A 17091-nucleotide genomic window follows, 5' to 3' on the forward strand; every position below is an offset into this window, starting at 1 on the left:
TGTAGATTGTGTGCTTCATATCCTTTACATTAGTACACTTTTTTAATATATCTCTATAAATCTATATCTGTAGGTCTATAGCTTTGTACCTTTTCCCCCAGAGAGCTAGTTGTTAACTATTGATTAGTATACTACTGCTCATAAATTCAGAAATGTATAGTAGCACCAAGAAAAACCCAGACTCTAATAGCTGGTGAGGTTGAGCTTGTACTATCTGCTTTATTTAAAATGTGTGTAGCTGTGTCTGGCATTACACATGTCTGAGAAGAAAGGGTCTTGCAGAGAAAGTCCTGGTAGTAAATAACATAAGAGACAGCATTCTTTGTAATACTCACGTTCCTCTTTCTCCCCAGATACATAATTATATTCTGAAGTGGTGCTTACCTGACTAAAAGTCTTCTGTGATTTTATCCATTTATGCCACAGTATAGGCCACTTAGAATGTAAGTTCTATGAAAAGAGAGATCAAGATTATTTTTTTCCTTGCAAAATTCACAAGATACATAGATTCTCAGCACCTATGCATTGGGTGCAGGAATACATAATTGAATGAGTAAATTCAATTTCATTTTCCCTTCTTAATGCTACTGCCAATGATGTCTAACTTCCTAAGACTTATTTAAGAGGACAGGTGTTATCAATAATATTACCATTATTATTTTCCTCTCAAATTAAAACTAGGTTGCCTTCCTACCTGTAAGAACAGAGCCAGGAGCTTGGTCTGGCATTGGAAGTGTCCTTCTTTGAGAATAACATTTCTTTGCACTTTTGTATTTACACTTAAAATCTTTGCATTTTTCTCTAGAAAGCAACACATTGTATTACCCTAATATATCCATCAAGAGGTTTTTATAAAGTACATTAACTTTTTATCTGTAAATCTTTGAATAAGACATGTTCTAATTAAATATGCTTTGCTTGTCCTATAAGAACTTATGCACATATACTTGACACATACTCCAAAGTTTCATGTAACTCAATTTGAGAAGTTTTACACAACTAATATTAAAGTCCTCTCTGAATAATTTATGCAAATAATAGAATATTATTCTGAAAACTCTTATATTTATTTAAAAACATAAGCCAATAGATAGTCCTTCTTCTATTACTGTTAAAGATCAAAACAGTAATAAAAATACAAAATATTTTAATGAAATGTCTATACCTTAGGATATTTAAGGACCCAACTGTGAATTATATTATGTTTTAATTTATTCAAAGAAATTAATTATAATATCCTGAGGGGTCAATTAGTTATCTATGAAAATAACATTTTAAATTCCTTGAATGCTTTATATTATTTTATTATTTACTCAATTTCTTAAAAATTTAAACAACTAAAGAAAGAGTATGATATAAAGTTACTATGACAATATATTGTAGAACCAGTTACTGACATTTTTGATGATAAAATTAGGCAATATGGCTGTAGTACTCTTAGGCTCTTGTCAGTTTAGTAATCGTGATTTTCTAAATGATTTTTGGAAGCAAGTTGTGCCAAGAACAGTAGAAATCATCACAAACACAAGTGACCTATATTATTTCTTGGCAGAAATTTTCTTTTTCTCATTTAACTTGCTGGTGTGAGGTTGTAGGCAACTATATCATTTAGGGCATCTCCATGCTATCCAACAGAATTCCCCTTTGAACATGTTTTAGAGGACTGTTAATTTTTTTGTGTGTTTTTAAAGCACAAGAATTAATAATGTCTCAGAATCACAGGATCTACTGAAGCTCAAAGACATAAAACTTTCCTCAGCTCACTGATGAGTCCATATGTATGATTTTGAAATTTCATTAAAACTGGATAAGCATGTTTTAAAGTGTTAGTTGTTCAGTCATGTCTGACTCTTTGTGACCTCATAGACCATAGCTGCCAGGCTCCTCTGTCCATGGGGATTCTCCAGGCAAGAATACTGGAGTGGGTTGCCATGCCCTCCTCCAGGGGATCTTCCCAACCCAGGGATCAAACCCAGGTCTCCCTCATTGCAGACAGATTCTTTAACCTCTGAGCCACCAGAGAAGCTCTTTTCATAATTCACCTGACTTTTTTTTGATTGAAAGTTGCCTGGAATCGTTTGCCCCATAGGATGAGTGAGAAATACCATCCACTCTCAAATAAATTACCCAGAAAATACTGAAAACACTGTGAACCAATAATCTGTTAGTTTAGAACAATTTCAACAAATGACATAAATTTTCAACTAGAAACAAATTGGTTATGAAAGTTAAATGTAAGTTGAAAGCTCTTTTGAAAAATATTGCAAAACAAAAGTCCTCTCCATTTCTTTCTAAATACCCAGTCCGAGGGCTTCCCTGGTGGCTCTGTCAGTGAAGAAACCATCTGTAGTGCAGGAGACCAGGGTTTGATCCCTGGCTCAGGAAGATCCCCTGGAGAAGGAAATGGCAACCCACTCCAGTATTCTTGCCTGGAGAATCACATGGACAGAGGAGCCTGGCAGGCTACAGTCCATGGGATCAGAAAGAGTCAGACACAACGAAGTGACTAAATCACCACCAGAAGCCATTCCTAATGAGAACTTCAGAGGCAGGATATTTATATAATGACTTCTGTAAATTATAAATAAATTTCTATTTCCAGAACTATTTGTTGAATACACTGAAAGAGATATATAGAATCTGGAGAGGCCATTTACTTTTATTTATTTTTAAAATTAATAGACTTTACTTTTTAGAGTAGTTTTAGAGTTTAGAGTTATGAATTTACACACTGGTTATACTTTATAGAAAACCAAGTTTTTTGTTATTTTTTCCCCTTTGAAACTGTAACACTGAGAACTACTAAAATGATTTCTGAAGATTTTTTTATTTGTAGCATCTGCTGTTATTTTCCCTAAAATTAGTTGATATTTCCAGGACCCTTTTTTTCTGTTTATCATCATCACCATCCAACCACCACTGGACACTCAGAAAAAGCTGATAATTTTCAAGAAATGTCACAAAAGAAAATCACAGCATCTTTGAAGCTGCCCTAATCCACTTAAATAAAATTCACACTTTCTGATTCTAAAATGTTTTGCCAGGAGCCTTGCCAAAGCCAGAACACAGTGAACTCTGTCTAAATTTAATGTGATGTTTATAAATGTAATGTGATGTTTCTTAGCAGTTGATAAGCAGAGAAATATTTGCAATCAACTTTTAAAAACACATATATTTCTATACTTATAAGATTCCCCTGAGGAACACGTAAATGAACTATTTAATTATATATTTAATTGTGTGTTTGTGTTTATGTGGGAGAGAAAAAGAGGGAAATAGTATTTGCATTATTTATAAATAATCTTTATGATTGGCTTTTCAGATAATATTTTCAATAACAGAATCAAGACTAAGATTTTACAATAAAATTCTCTTTTGGAAGGTATATTACTGTTTTTTCTAACTAGTTAAAAATATTGTGAAATTTAAGTAACGCTTAATTTCCAAAAATTTAAACAAAATTCAAAGCAAATGCTGTCAAATTTTATTAATATATTATAAAATTAATCAACCTCAAGGAAGAAATGATTAATGCTCCATAGCTCCAAACTTCTTATGCAACCCTCTTCTTCACTGTGACTCTTTCATCTCTAGATTCAACTCTATCTAGGCCTTCCCCATTTTTGTCCATTCTTACACTCCCCTGTTTCTACTCGTTTGAGACGCCTTCAACTTTGTCACAAGAAACGCTTTCGACACACGCTCTATCGCGGTGTCTCATTGTTCCGCTGTTTCTGAGAAGCGTGCAGTTGACCCTGTGGGTTCGAGATGCCCAAGCTGCCTACAGGAAGCAGTGTCCTGCCGTCCTGGCATGGCGAAAACCGACCGCAATGTCCTGCAGGTGGAGATAGGCTTCGAGAGGTGGCTAGTAAGGCCTTTGTTTTTTTTTTTAAAAAAAGAAACACTTTCATCAACGTAAAAGTTGTGAGTTAAGTTTTACTCAGTAATCTTATGAGGCCCAGGAAACAGCTTCTCAGTAATTTTGAGAAAACTGCTTCAAAGAACTAGGGGAGTGATGTGTGTGTGTGTATTATTTTTTTAAAATACATGTTATCAAACATACAAAAGATTATCACTAAGCACAAAGAATAGAGATCTCAAGTTAATGATTATGATGCTTTTCTATGTATTGGAAGATACAAGAATTTGGAGTCTAATTCTTCCTTAGATGTGCATTTCAACTACTTCGGGGTCTGTATATACAAAGCGCAGAAAGTTTAATCCCGTTGTTCATCTTGAATTTACCTTGGATTGCACTGGTGGTGGAGATGGGAGACTGCAGTGGCTTGTGACTTAACTGTTTGTATAATGGAATGACAAGTGACACTCTTTGTTATTTTGTTTAGAGTTGCCCCTCTTTTGGTCTTGAATTTGACTAAGGTTTAGGAGACATTTCATCACCAATTTTCCTATGGCATCAGGAAGGTTTATTCCTAAATCAAGGGAGAATTTAGCTGATAGGCCATCCATCTGCTGTATTTGGATTAAGTCCTGTTAATAACCTAAAAATTCTCTAAATCGTATCTTACTAGTCTTTTATGATCCAGAAAATGTTGTCTCTTTATGCTTCTTCCCATGTATAGAGTTGTACTATTGCAATTTTATATAGAGCTATTTGTTGTTGTTTAATCCCTAAGTTGTGTCTGACTCTTTGTGACCCCATGGTCTACATCTTGCCAGGCTTCACTGTGCTTGAATATCTTCCGAAGTTTGCTCAAACTCATGTTCTTTGAGTTGGTGATGCTATCTAACCATCTCATCCTCTACCACTCCATTCTCTTTTTACCCTCATTCTTTCCCAGCTTTGGGGTCTTTTCCAATGAGTCAGCTATCCACATCAGCAGGTAAAGAATCTGACAGCAACGCAGGAGACACAGAGGGAGGAAATGACAGTCCTCTCCAGTATTGCCTGAAAAATCCCGTGAACAGAGGAGCCTGGTGGGCTACAGTTCAGAAGCTCTCAAAGAGTTGGATTATATATGACTATGTCTATAGTATATATATGGTATATATGCTGCTGCTGCTAAGTTGCTTCAGACGTGTCCAACTCTGTGCGAGCCCATAGATGGCAGCCCATCAGGCTCCCCCATTCCTGGGATTCTCCAGGCAAGAACACTGGAGTGGGTTGCCATTTCCTTCTCCAATTGATGAAAGTGAAGAGTGAAAGTGAAGCCGCTCATTCAGGTCTGACTCTCAGTGACCCCATGGACTGCAGCTTACCAGGCCCCTCCAGTCCATGGGATTTTCCAGGCAAGAGTACTGGAGTGGGTTGCCATTGCCTTCTCCGTCGTGTACCCTGATGCTGCTGCTTCTGCTGCTGTCGCTTCAGTCGTGTCTGACTCTGTGCAGCCCCATAGATGGTAGCCCACCAGGCTCCCCTGTCCCTGGGATTTTCCAGGCAAGAACACTGGAGTGGGTTGCCATATGATTATCCAATCCATATAGAGCTATATGTGTGATCAATGACTTCAAGATGTTTAGCCATCATTGATTTTGTCCAGGACCTAGTTACATAATAGGTAACTCAAGAAACAACAGTTCTGTCTTATAAAATTGACAGGATATAAGGAACATAGCTAGTAGCATTAATGAGATCATAACTAGAGATTAAAACCATGAGATTCCAGAACCATACCAGCTCCTTAAAAGATCAAAAAATCACCAGGACTAAGAAGTGAATCACTGCAGGCAGAATGTTTCCGTGTGGGTCATTAAATGGGTCATATCAGCATATTCATCTGGTGTAGAGCACAGCAATTAGTTTGAATTGTGGAGCTGATGTCTCCTTGAGATGCTGTTAAGGATATTAAGGGCCATGGAATTTTGTAATACTGCTTTCCTCATCATAAAGACATCAGAATTCAGTAGGTTAATAGCCTGACTACTATCATTTAAGGCCTGTTGGGTGAATTTTATTAAGACTTTGATTTGGGCAATTATACCTTCTAATTCTACAGAAGGCAAAATAAAAAATAGCTAGCTGCTAAATGGTCATACAAATGGAATACAGAATTCTTGATCCATCAGGCTTGTACTAAAGGTAAATTTGTTGGAGTCATATCTGAAGTGGCACACTTGTTGTTTCAAACTCAAGGGAATCCTAAGGTATATCTTCCTATCCATAGTGGTGGAAGCCAGGGCGACAAAGCCATTGAGTTCCTTCCTATCCATAGTGGTGGAAGCCAGGACGACAAAGCCACTGGTATATCCCTGGTGATCTAACCCAGTCTGTTCCATACTGACTGCTTTCTTTAAGGGAAATGACATGTTGGTGTTTTCATAAAGCATCAGACTAATCAGAGGATGACATTGTTGGATGGCATCACTGACTCAGTGGACATGATTTTGAGCAAACTCCAGGAGATGGTAAAGGACAGGAAAACCTGGAGTGCTGCAGTCCAGTTCAGTCCCTCAGTCTTGTCTGACTCTTTGCGACCCTATGGACTGCATCATGCCAGGCTTCCCAGTCCATCACCGATTCCTAGAACTTGCTCAAATTCATGTCCATAGAGTCGGTGATGTCATCCAACCATTTCATCCTCTGTCATCCCCTTCTCCTCCTGCCTTGAATATTTCCCAGCATCAGGGTCTTTTCTAAGGAGTCAGTTCTTCACATCAGGTGGCCGAAGTATTGGAGTTTCAGCTTCAACATCAGTCCTTCCAATGAATATTCAGCACTGATTTCCTTTAGGATTGACTTGTTTTATCTCCTTGTGGTCCGGGGGACTCTCAGGAGTCTTCTCCAACACCACAGTTCAAAAGCATCAATTCTTTGGCACTCAGCTTTCTTTATAGTCCAACTCTCACATCCATACATGACTACTGAAAACTGTAGCTTTGACTAGATGGATCTTTGTCGGCAAAGTACTGTCTCTGCTTTTTAATATGCTGTCTCAGTTGGTCATAGCTTTACTTCCAAGGAGCAAATGTCTTTTAATTTCATGGCTGCAGTCACTATCTGCAGTGATTTTTGAGCCCTGCCCCCAAATAAAGTGTGTCACTGTTTCCACTGTTTCCCCATCTATTTGCCCTAAGTGATGGGTCCGGATGCCATGATCTTAGTTTTTTGAATGTTGAGTTTTAAGCCAACTTTTTCATTCTCCTCTTTCACTTTCAAGAGGCTCATTCATGTCAAAGTATGGCAAAACCAATACAATATTGTAAATTAATTAGCCTCCAATTAAATTTAAAAATAAATAAGTAAGATGGAAAAAAAAAAAGAGGCTCTTTAGTTCTTTTTTCCTTTCTGCCATAAGTGAAGTGAAGTGAAATTTAGTTTGAAAAAAAACTACAGCTTCTTTCTTCTAGTGTAAATTTTAAGGGTCATCCAAACAGCCTGGGAGAGGTACAATCTACAAAGATAAGCTGGAAAGTAAAGGATTAGATTTGGTAGACAGAACTACAATTACTCTTAATCCTGTTAATTCCATTTCTCATACAGTATAAGCCTAAATAGGGCTTCCCTCATAGCTCAGTCAGTGAAGAATCTGCCTGCAATGTAGGAAACCTGGGTTCGATTAATGGGTTCGATTCCTAGGTCAGGAAGATACCCTGGAGAAGGAAATGGCAATCATCCCCAGTATCCCTGTCTGGAAAATCCCATGGACAGAGGAGTCTGGTGGGCTACAGTCCACGGGTTCCCAAGAGTCGAACATGACTTAGCGACTAAACCACCGAAAAATGGCTGTCTGAGGAGGCCTTACAAATAGCTGTGAAAAGAAGAGAAGCAAAAAACAAAGGAGAAAAGGAAAGATATAAGCATCTGAATGCAGAGTTCCAAAGAATACCAAGGAGAGATAAGAAAGCCTTCCTCATTGATCAATGCAAAGAAATAGAGGAAAACAACAGAATAGGAAAAAAGAAGAGATCTCTTCAAGAAAATTAGAGATTCCAAGGGAACATTTCATGAAAAGATGGGCTCGATAAAGGACAGAAATGGTATAGACTTAACAGAAGCAGAAGATATTAAGAAGTGGTGGCAAGAATACACAGAAGAACTGTACAAAAAAGATCTTCACGACCAAGATAGTCACGATAATGTGATCACTGACCTAGAGCCAGACATCTTGGAATGTGAAGTCAAGTGGGCCTTAGAAAGCGTCATTACGAACAAAGGCAGTGGAGGTGATGGAATTCCAGTTGAGCTATTTCAAATCCTGAAAGATCATGCTGTGAAAGTGCTGCACTCAATATGCCAGCAAATTTGGAAAACTCAGCAGTGGCCACAGGACTGGAAAAGGTAAGTCTTCATTCCAATCCCAAAGAAAGGCAATGCCAAAGAATGCTCAAACTACCCCACAATTGCACTCATCTCACACGCTAGTAAAGTCATGCTCAAAATTCTCCAAGCCAGGCTTCAGCAATATGTGAACCGTGAACTCCCAGATGTTCAAGCAGGTTTTAGAAAAGGCAGAGGCACCAGAGATCAAATTGCCAACATCTGCTGGATCATGGAGAAAGCAAGAGAGTTCCAGAAGAGCATCTATTTCTGCTCCATTGGCTATGCCAAAGCCTTTGACTGTGTGGATCACAATAAACTGTGGAACATTCTGAAAGAGATGGGACTACCAGATCACCTGACCTGCCTCTTGAGAAACCTGTATGCAGGTCAGGAAGCAACAGTCAGAACTGGACATGGAACAACATACTGGTTCCAAATAGGAAAAGGAGTACGTCAAGGCTGTATATTGTCACCTTGCTTATTTAACTTATATGCAGAGTACATCATGAGGAACGCTGGGCTGGAAGAAGCACCAACTAGAATCAAGATTGCCGGGAGAAATATCAATAACCTCAGATATGCAGATGACACCACCCTTATGGCAGAAAGTGAGGAGGAACGCAAAAGCCTCTTGATGAAAGTGAAAGAGCAGAGTGAAAAGGTTGGCTTGAAGCTCAACATTCAGAAAACAAAGATCATGCCATCTGGTCCCATCACTTCATGGGAAATAGATGGAAAAACAGTGTCAGACTTTATTTTTGGGGGTTCCAAAATCACTGCAGATGCTGATTGCAGCCATGAAATTAAAAGACGCTTACTCCTTGGAAGGAAAGTTATGACCAACCTTGATAGTATATTAAAAAGCAGAGACATTACTTTGCCAACCAAGGTCCGTCTAGTCAAGGCTATGGTTTTTCCCGTGGTCATGTATGGATGTGAGAGTTGGACTGTGAAGAAAGCTGATCGCCGAAGAATTGATGCTTTTGAACTGTGGTGTTGGAGAAGACTCTTGAGAGTCCCTTGGACTGCAAGGAGATCCAACCAGTCCATTCTAGAGGAGATCAATCCCGGGTGTTCTTTGGAAGGACTGTTGCTAAAGCTGAAACTGCAATACTTTGGCCACCTCATGCGACGAGTTGACTCATTGGAAAAGACTCTGATGTTGGGAAAGGTTGGGAGTGGGAGGAGAAGGGGACGACAGAGAATGTGATGGCTGGATGGCATCACTGACTCTGTGGACATGAGTTTGAATGAACTCCGGGAGTTGGTGATGGACAGGGAGGCCTGGCGTGCTGTGATTCATGGGGTCGTGGAGAGTCGGACACGATTGTGCGACTGAACTGAACGGAACTGAAGTAAGGAGTCTTCTAATACCACCTTAAGTGAGAAGCAAGGAGGCTTATCTAGTCTATGACTATTAATTTTTAGATATTACATCATTAACATTTTCACAAAATCAAATTTCCTCTTGAAACAAGTCATCACACTCTTTTTAGATCTTTTTCCAAGGGTTTCTGTGTTTGTCTCATATTTTCATTTCTTCTACACCATGAACTGTAACCCGACCAGGATCCTCTTTCTATGGGATTTCCCAGGCATAAATATTGGAGTGGTTTTCCATTTCCTTCTCCAGGGGATCTTCTCACCCAACTCAGGGGTTGAACTTGTGTCTCCTGCATTGGCAGGTGGGTTCTTTAACACTGAGCCACAAGGAAGACCATTCAGTTGTCTAATTTTCTCTAAACTGATGCTCTCCACCTAAGATTATTTGATTTATCCTACTATTTCCTTGGCTAATTCTTCAAACTGTGCTCTTGCTTGTCTGCTATTATGTGCTTTAAGAAAATCTGTTCTATCAACACTTTGTCTTATCTCTTCATTAATTCTTCCTTCTATGATATAGTGATTCTCAGAACTTTGCTAGCCTAAAATTTAATCACAGGTATAAATGATAGAAAGACCAGAACCAGAGAAGAAAAGATTTCATTAGGTTGATGTTTGTTTGTATTGTATGGCTGCATATATATTCCATGTGTCACCAATTAACCTTATGACCTAAAATCTTATATATCTACATATGAATCTATTTAGATTTGGGTAACATTTTCATTAATCAAAGTTATCTGTTTGACTTCATTTTTTTTTATAAAAGCATGTAGATGTAAAATTTGAAGGAACAAAATATTTCAGCTTTATAAGCTCCATTGAGTTGTTCTCTGCTATACCATGAGGACAGATGCCACCAAAATCTTTCCTTTACAAACTATACCAGAAGAAAGGATTTAGATTGAGGAAAAGATAAATCTGTTTCTGAATTTGACTCTGTCAATTAACCTTAATATATTTGTCCTTTTATATCCACTAATTCCTATGTAATATGGAAATATATAGATCTGATGCAGGGACCTTCATCAGGGCTGTTTTTCATTTGACAACCCTGCTTTTAATTTACTTATTTGGGATATCTGCTTTGAGTTTTGCTGTGTTTGGTACATTAATATTTTTAGATTTCATAATGATACAGGCCAAGAAAATAAAATGGCAATTCTTTTTTATTACAGAGCCTTCAAAAAAAATTGAAAACAATTTCTATGTTGCTTGTAGGTATAAACTTAAATTTGGAAAACTAATTATCCAAGGACACTAATTATATCAGTATCTCTCATAAATTTTATTTACCTTTAAATCTTTCTAGTCAAATATTGGGCCAATTTTTAAAAAGGATTCCATTTTTTTCTAGTTGAATTTTGATAGGTCGTTGGTTAGTAGCAAGCTCATAAGGCTTTCTGGGTATGTATATATATTTGTGTGTGTGTATGTGGTGGGGAAGCTATTTAACAAGCTCTGGGGCCAGCAGTATGCTTGGAATTTTGAACTCACAGATTATGGCACAGATATTGTCTTTAATAGAAACGATGCTCTGGATAGAGTTCAATAATACACCAAATACTTCAGAGAAAAAGATATAATCCTCTGTCTTTGCTGTAAATTTAACAATTTATCAAAGTATTAGGGTTATTTCAAAAGGTGAATTGATTTTATCCTTAAAATGGTATAAGGGAAATGATTGATGCTAGTATATATAGAGCTGAGTTCCATGTACTCTCTCCCTTAGGGCAAAGGGAAATCTGTACTATAAAATCCTTATAGTGGAGACAACACCTATAAAGGTAATTGAGTGTGTGGAGTGAATTCAAAGGAAGAAAGAAAAAGACAAGTAGTGTATGGGCACATGAGATAAAGAGTTGAGATTGATATATTTGTGAGAAGCAGGAGCAAATATTATTGAGATTGAAGGTTTCAATATATAAAGACAGAGTTAGAAACTCCAGTTTTAGGAAAAGTTATTTAACACATGTTTCTGAGTATTTTTTTTTTATCTGTAAAATATAAGTAATAGGTTTGCTGTGATGATTTATAAAAATAAGGATTTTGCATCATCTACTTTGTGGGTTTATGGAAAGTACAATTGAGAAGAGTGGCCGAAAATCATTTTGGGCACAATGAGGGGGGTGTGTGTGTGCGTGTGAAGTTTTGGAGCAGCTCCCAGTGTTGTAAATATTTATATTTCACGTTTTTAGATACTTCACAGTTCTTCATCAACTGTCATTAAATTTATGTGTGTTTTCCAAGATAGCATTAGTCATCTCTAATTCATTGTTTCTTCTTACTTGAATCCAATTATCCTTTCTTCTTTTCCTTTGATTGAAGGCTCACTACATCATAAGCAGGTGAGGGTATTAAGAGAATTTCATAAAAAGCTTCCTTTTATCTTTTCTCTAAACTTTTATGAAAACACAGTTTTGGACCAGATGGAAAATCAATGAGAAAGTCAACAAGTGAGTGAAGCAAATGTGAGACAACAGTTATCTTGGTCTGAGATAACTTGTACTGTTTCTAGGGAAATAAGAAAATAATATGCAAAAAAGAAATAGCAGAAAGTGAAGGAATATATTTGTGTAGATTATGTTAATGAAAATCATATTTTTAGGAAGCAAGGTTTTTATTGAGGTCTTGTGAATTTCCTTTTTGGTTTAAATTTTAATTATATGTTGTTCCATTTAACATATAGTATTTTTCACTTATATTCTTAAGCTACGTGTTAAAATAGTACAAAATTTATAAATTTTAATTTTTCAGTGTTATTAATTTATGAAACCCAGATTATGTAGGCATAATAATTTTTTCTTTACTGATAATAAAATACTTTCCTTTTAAATATCAATTGAGAAAGTAGATATTTATCATTTGTCATCACAGAAGGATATAGTGGATGGCTGAGAAGGCAGTAGTAGAGAATATTAATAACTCTTTTTCATAATTATTGCAAAAAAGATTATCCAATGCCATAGTAGTGATGTACACTTTTAAACTCTGCTCTCTGATCCAATCATTATGAAAATGATGCTATATGTTATTGTTATAAATTGCATATATCGTTGATTGTCTACCAGTAAGAAAATATTTATACTATAATTATAGGATTATTCTCCCTCTAAAATTTACTTACTAATCTTAGAATACTCTCAATCACTTTTTCTATCAATTTTGAAAAGGAACTGAATTTTATTTTTTTAACTGAAGGAGAATTGCTTTACAATATTGATTTCATTTCTGCCACACATCAACATGAATTAGTACCTCCCTCCCACGTCCCACTCTTTCCCACCCCTTTAGATTGTTATAGAGCCCCAGTTTGAGTGTTCTCTGAGTCACACAGCAAATTTCTATTGGCTGTCTATTTTATACGTTGTAATATACATGCTCGGAGAAGGCAATGGCAAGCCACTCCAGTACTCTTGCCTAGAAAATCCCACGATGGAGGAGTCTGGTAGGCTGCAGTCCGTGGGGTCGCTAATGGTCGGACACAACTGAGTGACTTTACTTTCACTTTTCACTTTCACACATTGGAGAAGGAAATGGCAACCCACTCCAGTCTTCTTGCCTGGAGAATCCCAGGGAAGGGGGAGTCTGGTGGGCTTCCGTCTATGGGGTCACACAGAGTCGGACACGACTGAAGTGACTTAGAAGCAGCAGCAGCAGCAGCAATATACATGCTTCTATGCTACTCTCTCCATTTGTCTCACTCTATCCTTCACCTAATCTCACCCATGTCCACAAGTCTTTTCTCTATGTCTGTGTCGATGCCCTGCAGACAGGTTCATCAGTACCATCTTTCTAAATTCCATATATATACATTAATATACAATATTTGTTTTTATTTGTCTGACTTACTTCACTCTGTAAAATAGGCTCTAGGTTCATTCACCTCATTAGAACTGACTCAAATGCATTTTGAAAAAGGAGCTGAATTTTTTGGGAAAAAATTGCTCAAACCATAGCTAAGAATGATGAAGCAAACTCAATTTTCCTCTTCCCGAACTCTCCACTGATGTTACACTAACTCTCACTCCAGATATGTTCATTTAGATTTTACCTCTTTATTCTATTTTACTATTTTTCCATTAGAACTTTCAAAATTTAGTCAGGGTATTACTCATCATTGTGTAATATCATTAATACTACTCTTGGAAGGAAGTTGATTGGATTGACTTTTAATATAAAAAAAGACTTCTTTCAAAACTCATTTTAGAATAAAGTATAACTAAAATCTACCCTAGGTTAAATCATTTAAGGTGCTGCAGCAAATATGGTTTTATAGGACATTTGTTTCTTGGTACAGACTGGCTCAAATGTCATAGATTTGTCTCTGTGATTGAACTGATCATGAAAATGGATATAAACAATGGATTAAATAGATATTCAAATTGATATTTTATCTTTAGATGTAATGCTCAAAATCCTTCAAGCTAGGCTTCAGTAGTGAGTGAACCAAGAAATTCCAGATGTACAGGCTGGATTTAGAAAAGGCAGAGGAACCAGAAGTCAAATTGCCAACATCCACTGGATCATAGAAAAAGCAAGGGAATTCCAGGAAAACATCTACTTTTACTTCATAGACTACAGTAGAGCTTTTGACCGTATGGATCATAAGAAACTGGAAAATTCTTAAGGAAATGGGAATACCAGGTAAGACCGCCTTACCTGCTTCCTGCAAAACCTGTATACAGGTCAAGAAGCAACAGTTAGAACTGAACATGGAACAATGAACTAGTTTAAAATTGGGAAAAGAGTACCCAAAAGCTGTATACTGTCACCCTGCTTATTTAACTATGCAGAGTACATCATGTGAAATGCTGGGCTGGATGAAGCTCAAGTTGCAATCAAGATTTCTGGAAGGAATATCAATAACCTCAGTATGCAGATGACACCATGCTAATGGCAGAAAATGAAGAGGAAATTAAGAGCCTCTTGATGAGGGTGAAAGAGAAGAATGATAAAGCTAGCTTAAAACTAAGTATTCAGAAAACCAAGATCATGGCATTTGGTCTCATCACTTTGTGGCAAACAAATGGGGAAAAAATGGAAACTGTGAGAGATTTTATTTTCTTGGGCTCCAAAATCACTGTGGATGGTGACTTGCAGTCATGAAATTCAAAGATACTTACTCCTTGTAAGAAATGCTTTGACAAACTTATAAACAGCATGTTATAAAGAAGAGATATCAGTTTGCCAACAAAGATCCATATAGTCAAAGCTATGGCTTTTCTAGTAATCATGTACAGATGTGAGAGTTGGATCATAAAGAAGGCTGAGTATGAAAGAATTGATTCTTTCAAACTTTGGTACTGGAGAAGACTCTTGAGAGTCCCTTTGACAGCAAGAGGTCAAATTAGTTAATCCTAAAGGAAATCAACCCTGTATTCATTGGAAGGACTGATGCTGAAGCTGAAGTTCTAACACTTGGGCCCACTTGATGCGAAGAGCTGACTCACTGGAAAAGACCCTGATGCTGGGAGAGATTGAGGGCAGCAGGAGAAGGGGACTGCAGAGGATGAAATGGCATCATCAACTCAATGGACATGAGTCTGAGGAAACTCCAGGAGATAATGATGGACAGGGAATCTCGCATGCTACCGCCTTGGGGGCTGCAAACAGTTGGACACAACTGAATGACTGAAAAATAAGATGTATTCTTTGGAAAATTATGGAGTAGGCAGAGGGTAAACATGTTCAAGCAGTTCATTAGAATTACCTTTAAAGAAGAATGATTAAATGATTTTAGGATGTACTTTTGATTTTTAGGCATCCTTGATTTCTCAGTTGGTAAAGAATCTGTCTGCAATGCAGGAGAAATCCATTCAATTCCTGGGTTAAGATCCACTGGAGAAGGGATAGGCTACCCACTCCAGTATTCTTGGGCTTCCCTTGTGGCTCAACTGGTAAAGCATCTGCCTGCAATGTGGGAGACATGGGTTTGATCACTGACTGGGTTGGGAAAATCCCCTGGAGAGGAAAAGGCTACATACTCCAGTATTCTGGGCTGGAAAATTCCATGAACTGTGTACTCCATGGAGACTTCCCTGGTGGCTCAGACAGTAAAGCGTCAGTCTACAATGCAGGAGACCTAGGTTCGATCCCTGAGTTGGGAAGATTCCCTGGATGTGAAACGAATCGCCAGTTCAGGATGGATGCATGTTACAGGATGCTCGGGGCTGGTGTGCGGGGATGACCCAGAGGGAAGATAAGGGGAGGAGGGAGGTGGGAGGGGGGTTCAGGAAGGGGAACTCATGTACTCCCGGGGCAGATTCATGTCAATGTACGGCAAAACCAACCAATATAATATTGTAAAACAATTAGTCTCCAATAAATAAAAAAAGAAAAAGAAAAAAAGGAAATGGCAACCCACTCCAGTACTCCTGTCTAGAAAATCCCATGGATGGAGGAGCCTGGTGCAGGCTACTGTCCATGGGGTAGCAAAGAGTCAGACATGACTAAGCAACTTCACTTTCTTTCTTCCTGCAGTCCATGAGGTCCCAAAGAGTTGGACAGGCCTTTCACTTTTCACTTTTGATTTTTGATCAAAAAATCACTCCCACTCCCACACTTAACTTGAGCTCAACTCTCAGGGGATAATACATTTCTACATCAACCCTCTAAATCTTTCTGTTCTTTTTCCTGAGGGTTTTTTCTACCACATCAAGGTGGTTGTAAAGGAAGTGGCCAAACAAAACAGAATTGTGAAATATTATTCTGGAGTTGAATTGTTCATTCGTCGGATGGTAACAAGGAACCTTTCTCAGTAGTATGGGGAAAGAGAGGTAATAATCATTGACTGTTTATGGAGCAGTCAATTATTATGATCTTTCTTCCCATGAACTCCATGGATTGTAAATTGGGATGATGTTTAAACAGAAGAGTAATTAGCAGTTTATGCAATAGCTCTGGTAACTGAAAGATGTAAGGGCAATGGTGATTTTAAAGCCTTGGCTGGCTTTTGTTAACTGCCATCACAGTTTTGAAGACAAATAATACAAGATCAGTGCAGTCAACTCTCTACTCATCAGTTCAGTTCAGTTCAGTGGCTCAGTCGTGTCCGACTCTTTGCTGCTGCTGCTGCTGCTGTCACTTCAGTCATGTCCGACTCTGTGTGACCCCATAGACGGAAGCCCACCAGGCTCCCCCTTCCCTGGGATTCTCCAGGCAAGAACACTGGAGTGGGTTGCCATTTCCTTCTCCAATGTGTGAAAGTGAAAAGTGAAAGTGAAGTCCGACTCTTTATGAATCGCAGCACACCAGGCCTCCCTGTCCATCACCAACACCCGGAGTCTACCCAAATCCATATCCATCAAGTCAGTGATGCCATGCAGCCATCTCATCCTCTGTTGTCCCATTCTCTTCCTGCCCCCAATCCCTCCCAGCATCAGAGTCTTTTCCAATGAGTCAACTCTTCGCATGAGGTGGCCAAAGTATTGGAGTTTCAGCTTTAGCATCAGTCCTTCCAATGAACACCCATGACTGATCTTTAG

General features: G+C 38.0%; 1 pseudogene; it reads left to right on the forward strand.

The window, feature by feature from the left end:
- The first annotated feature begins 3768 nt into the window (after window positions 1–3768).
- The window catches only part of LOC129558875 (CREB-regulated transcription coactivator 2-like), a 61194-nt pseudogene continuing 47871 nt past the window's right edge, over window positions 3769–17091 (forward strand).

This window comes from Moschus berezovskii, chromosome 8, assembly GCF_049115385.1.
Source record: "Moschus berezovskii isolate FMDL1 chromosome 8, NW_MosBer_1.0, whole genome shotgun sequence".
Lineage (NCBI taxonomy): Eukaryota > Metazoa > Chordata > Mammalia > Artiodactyla > Moschidae > Moschus > Moschus berezovskii.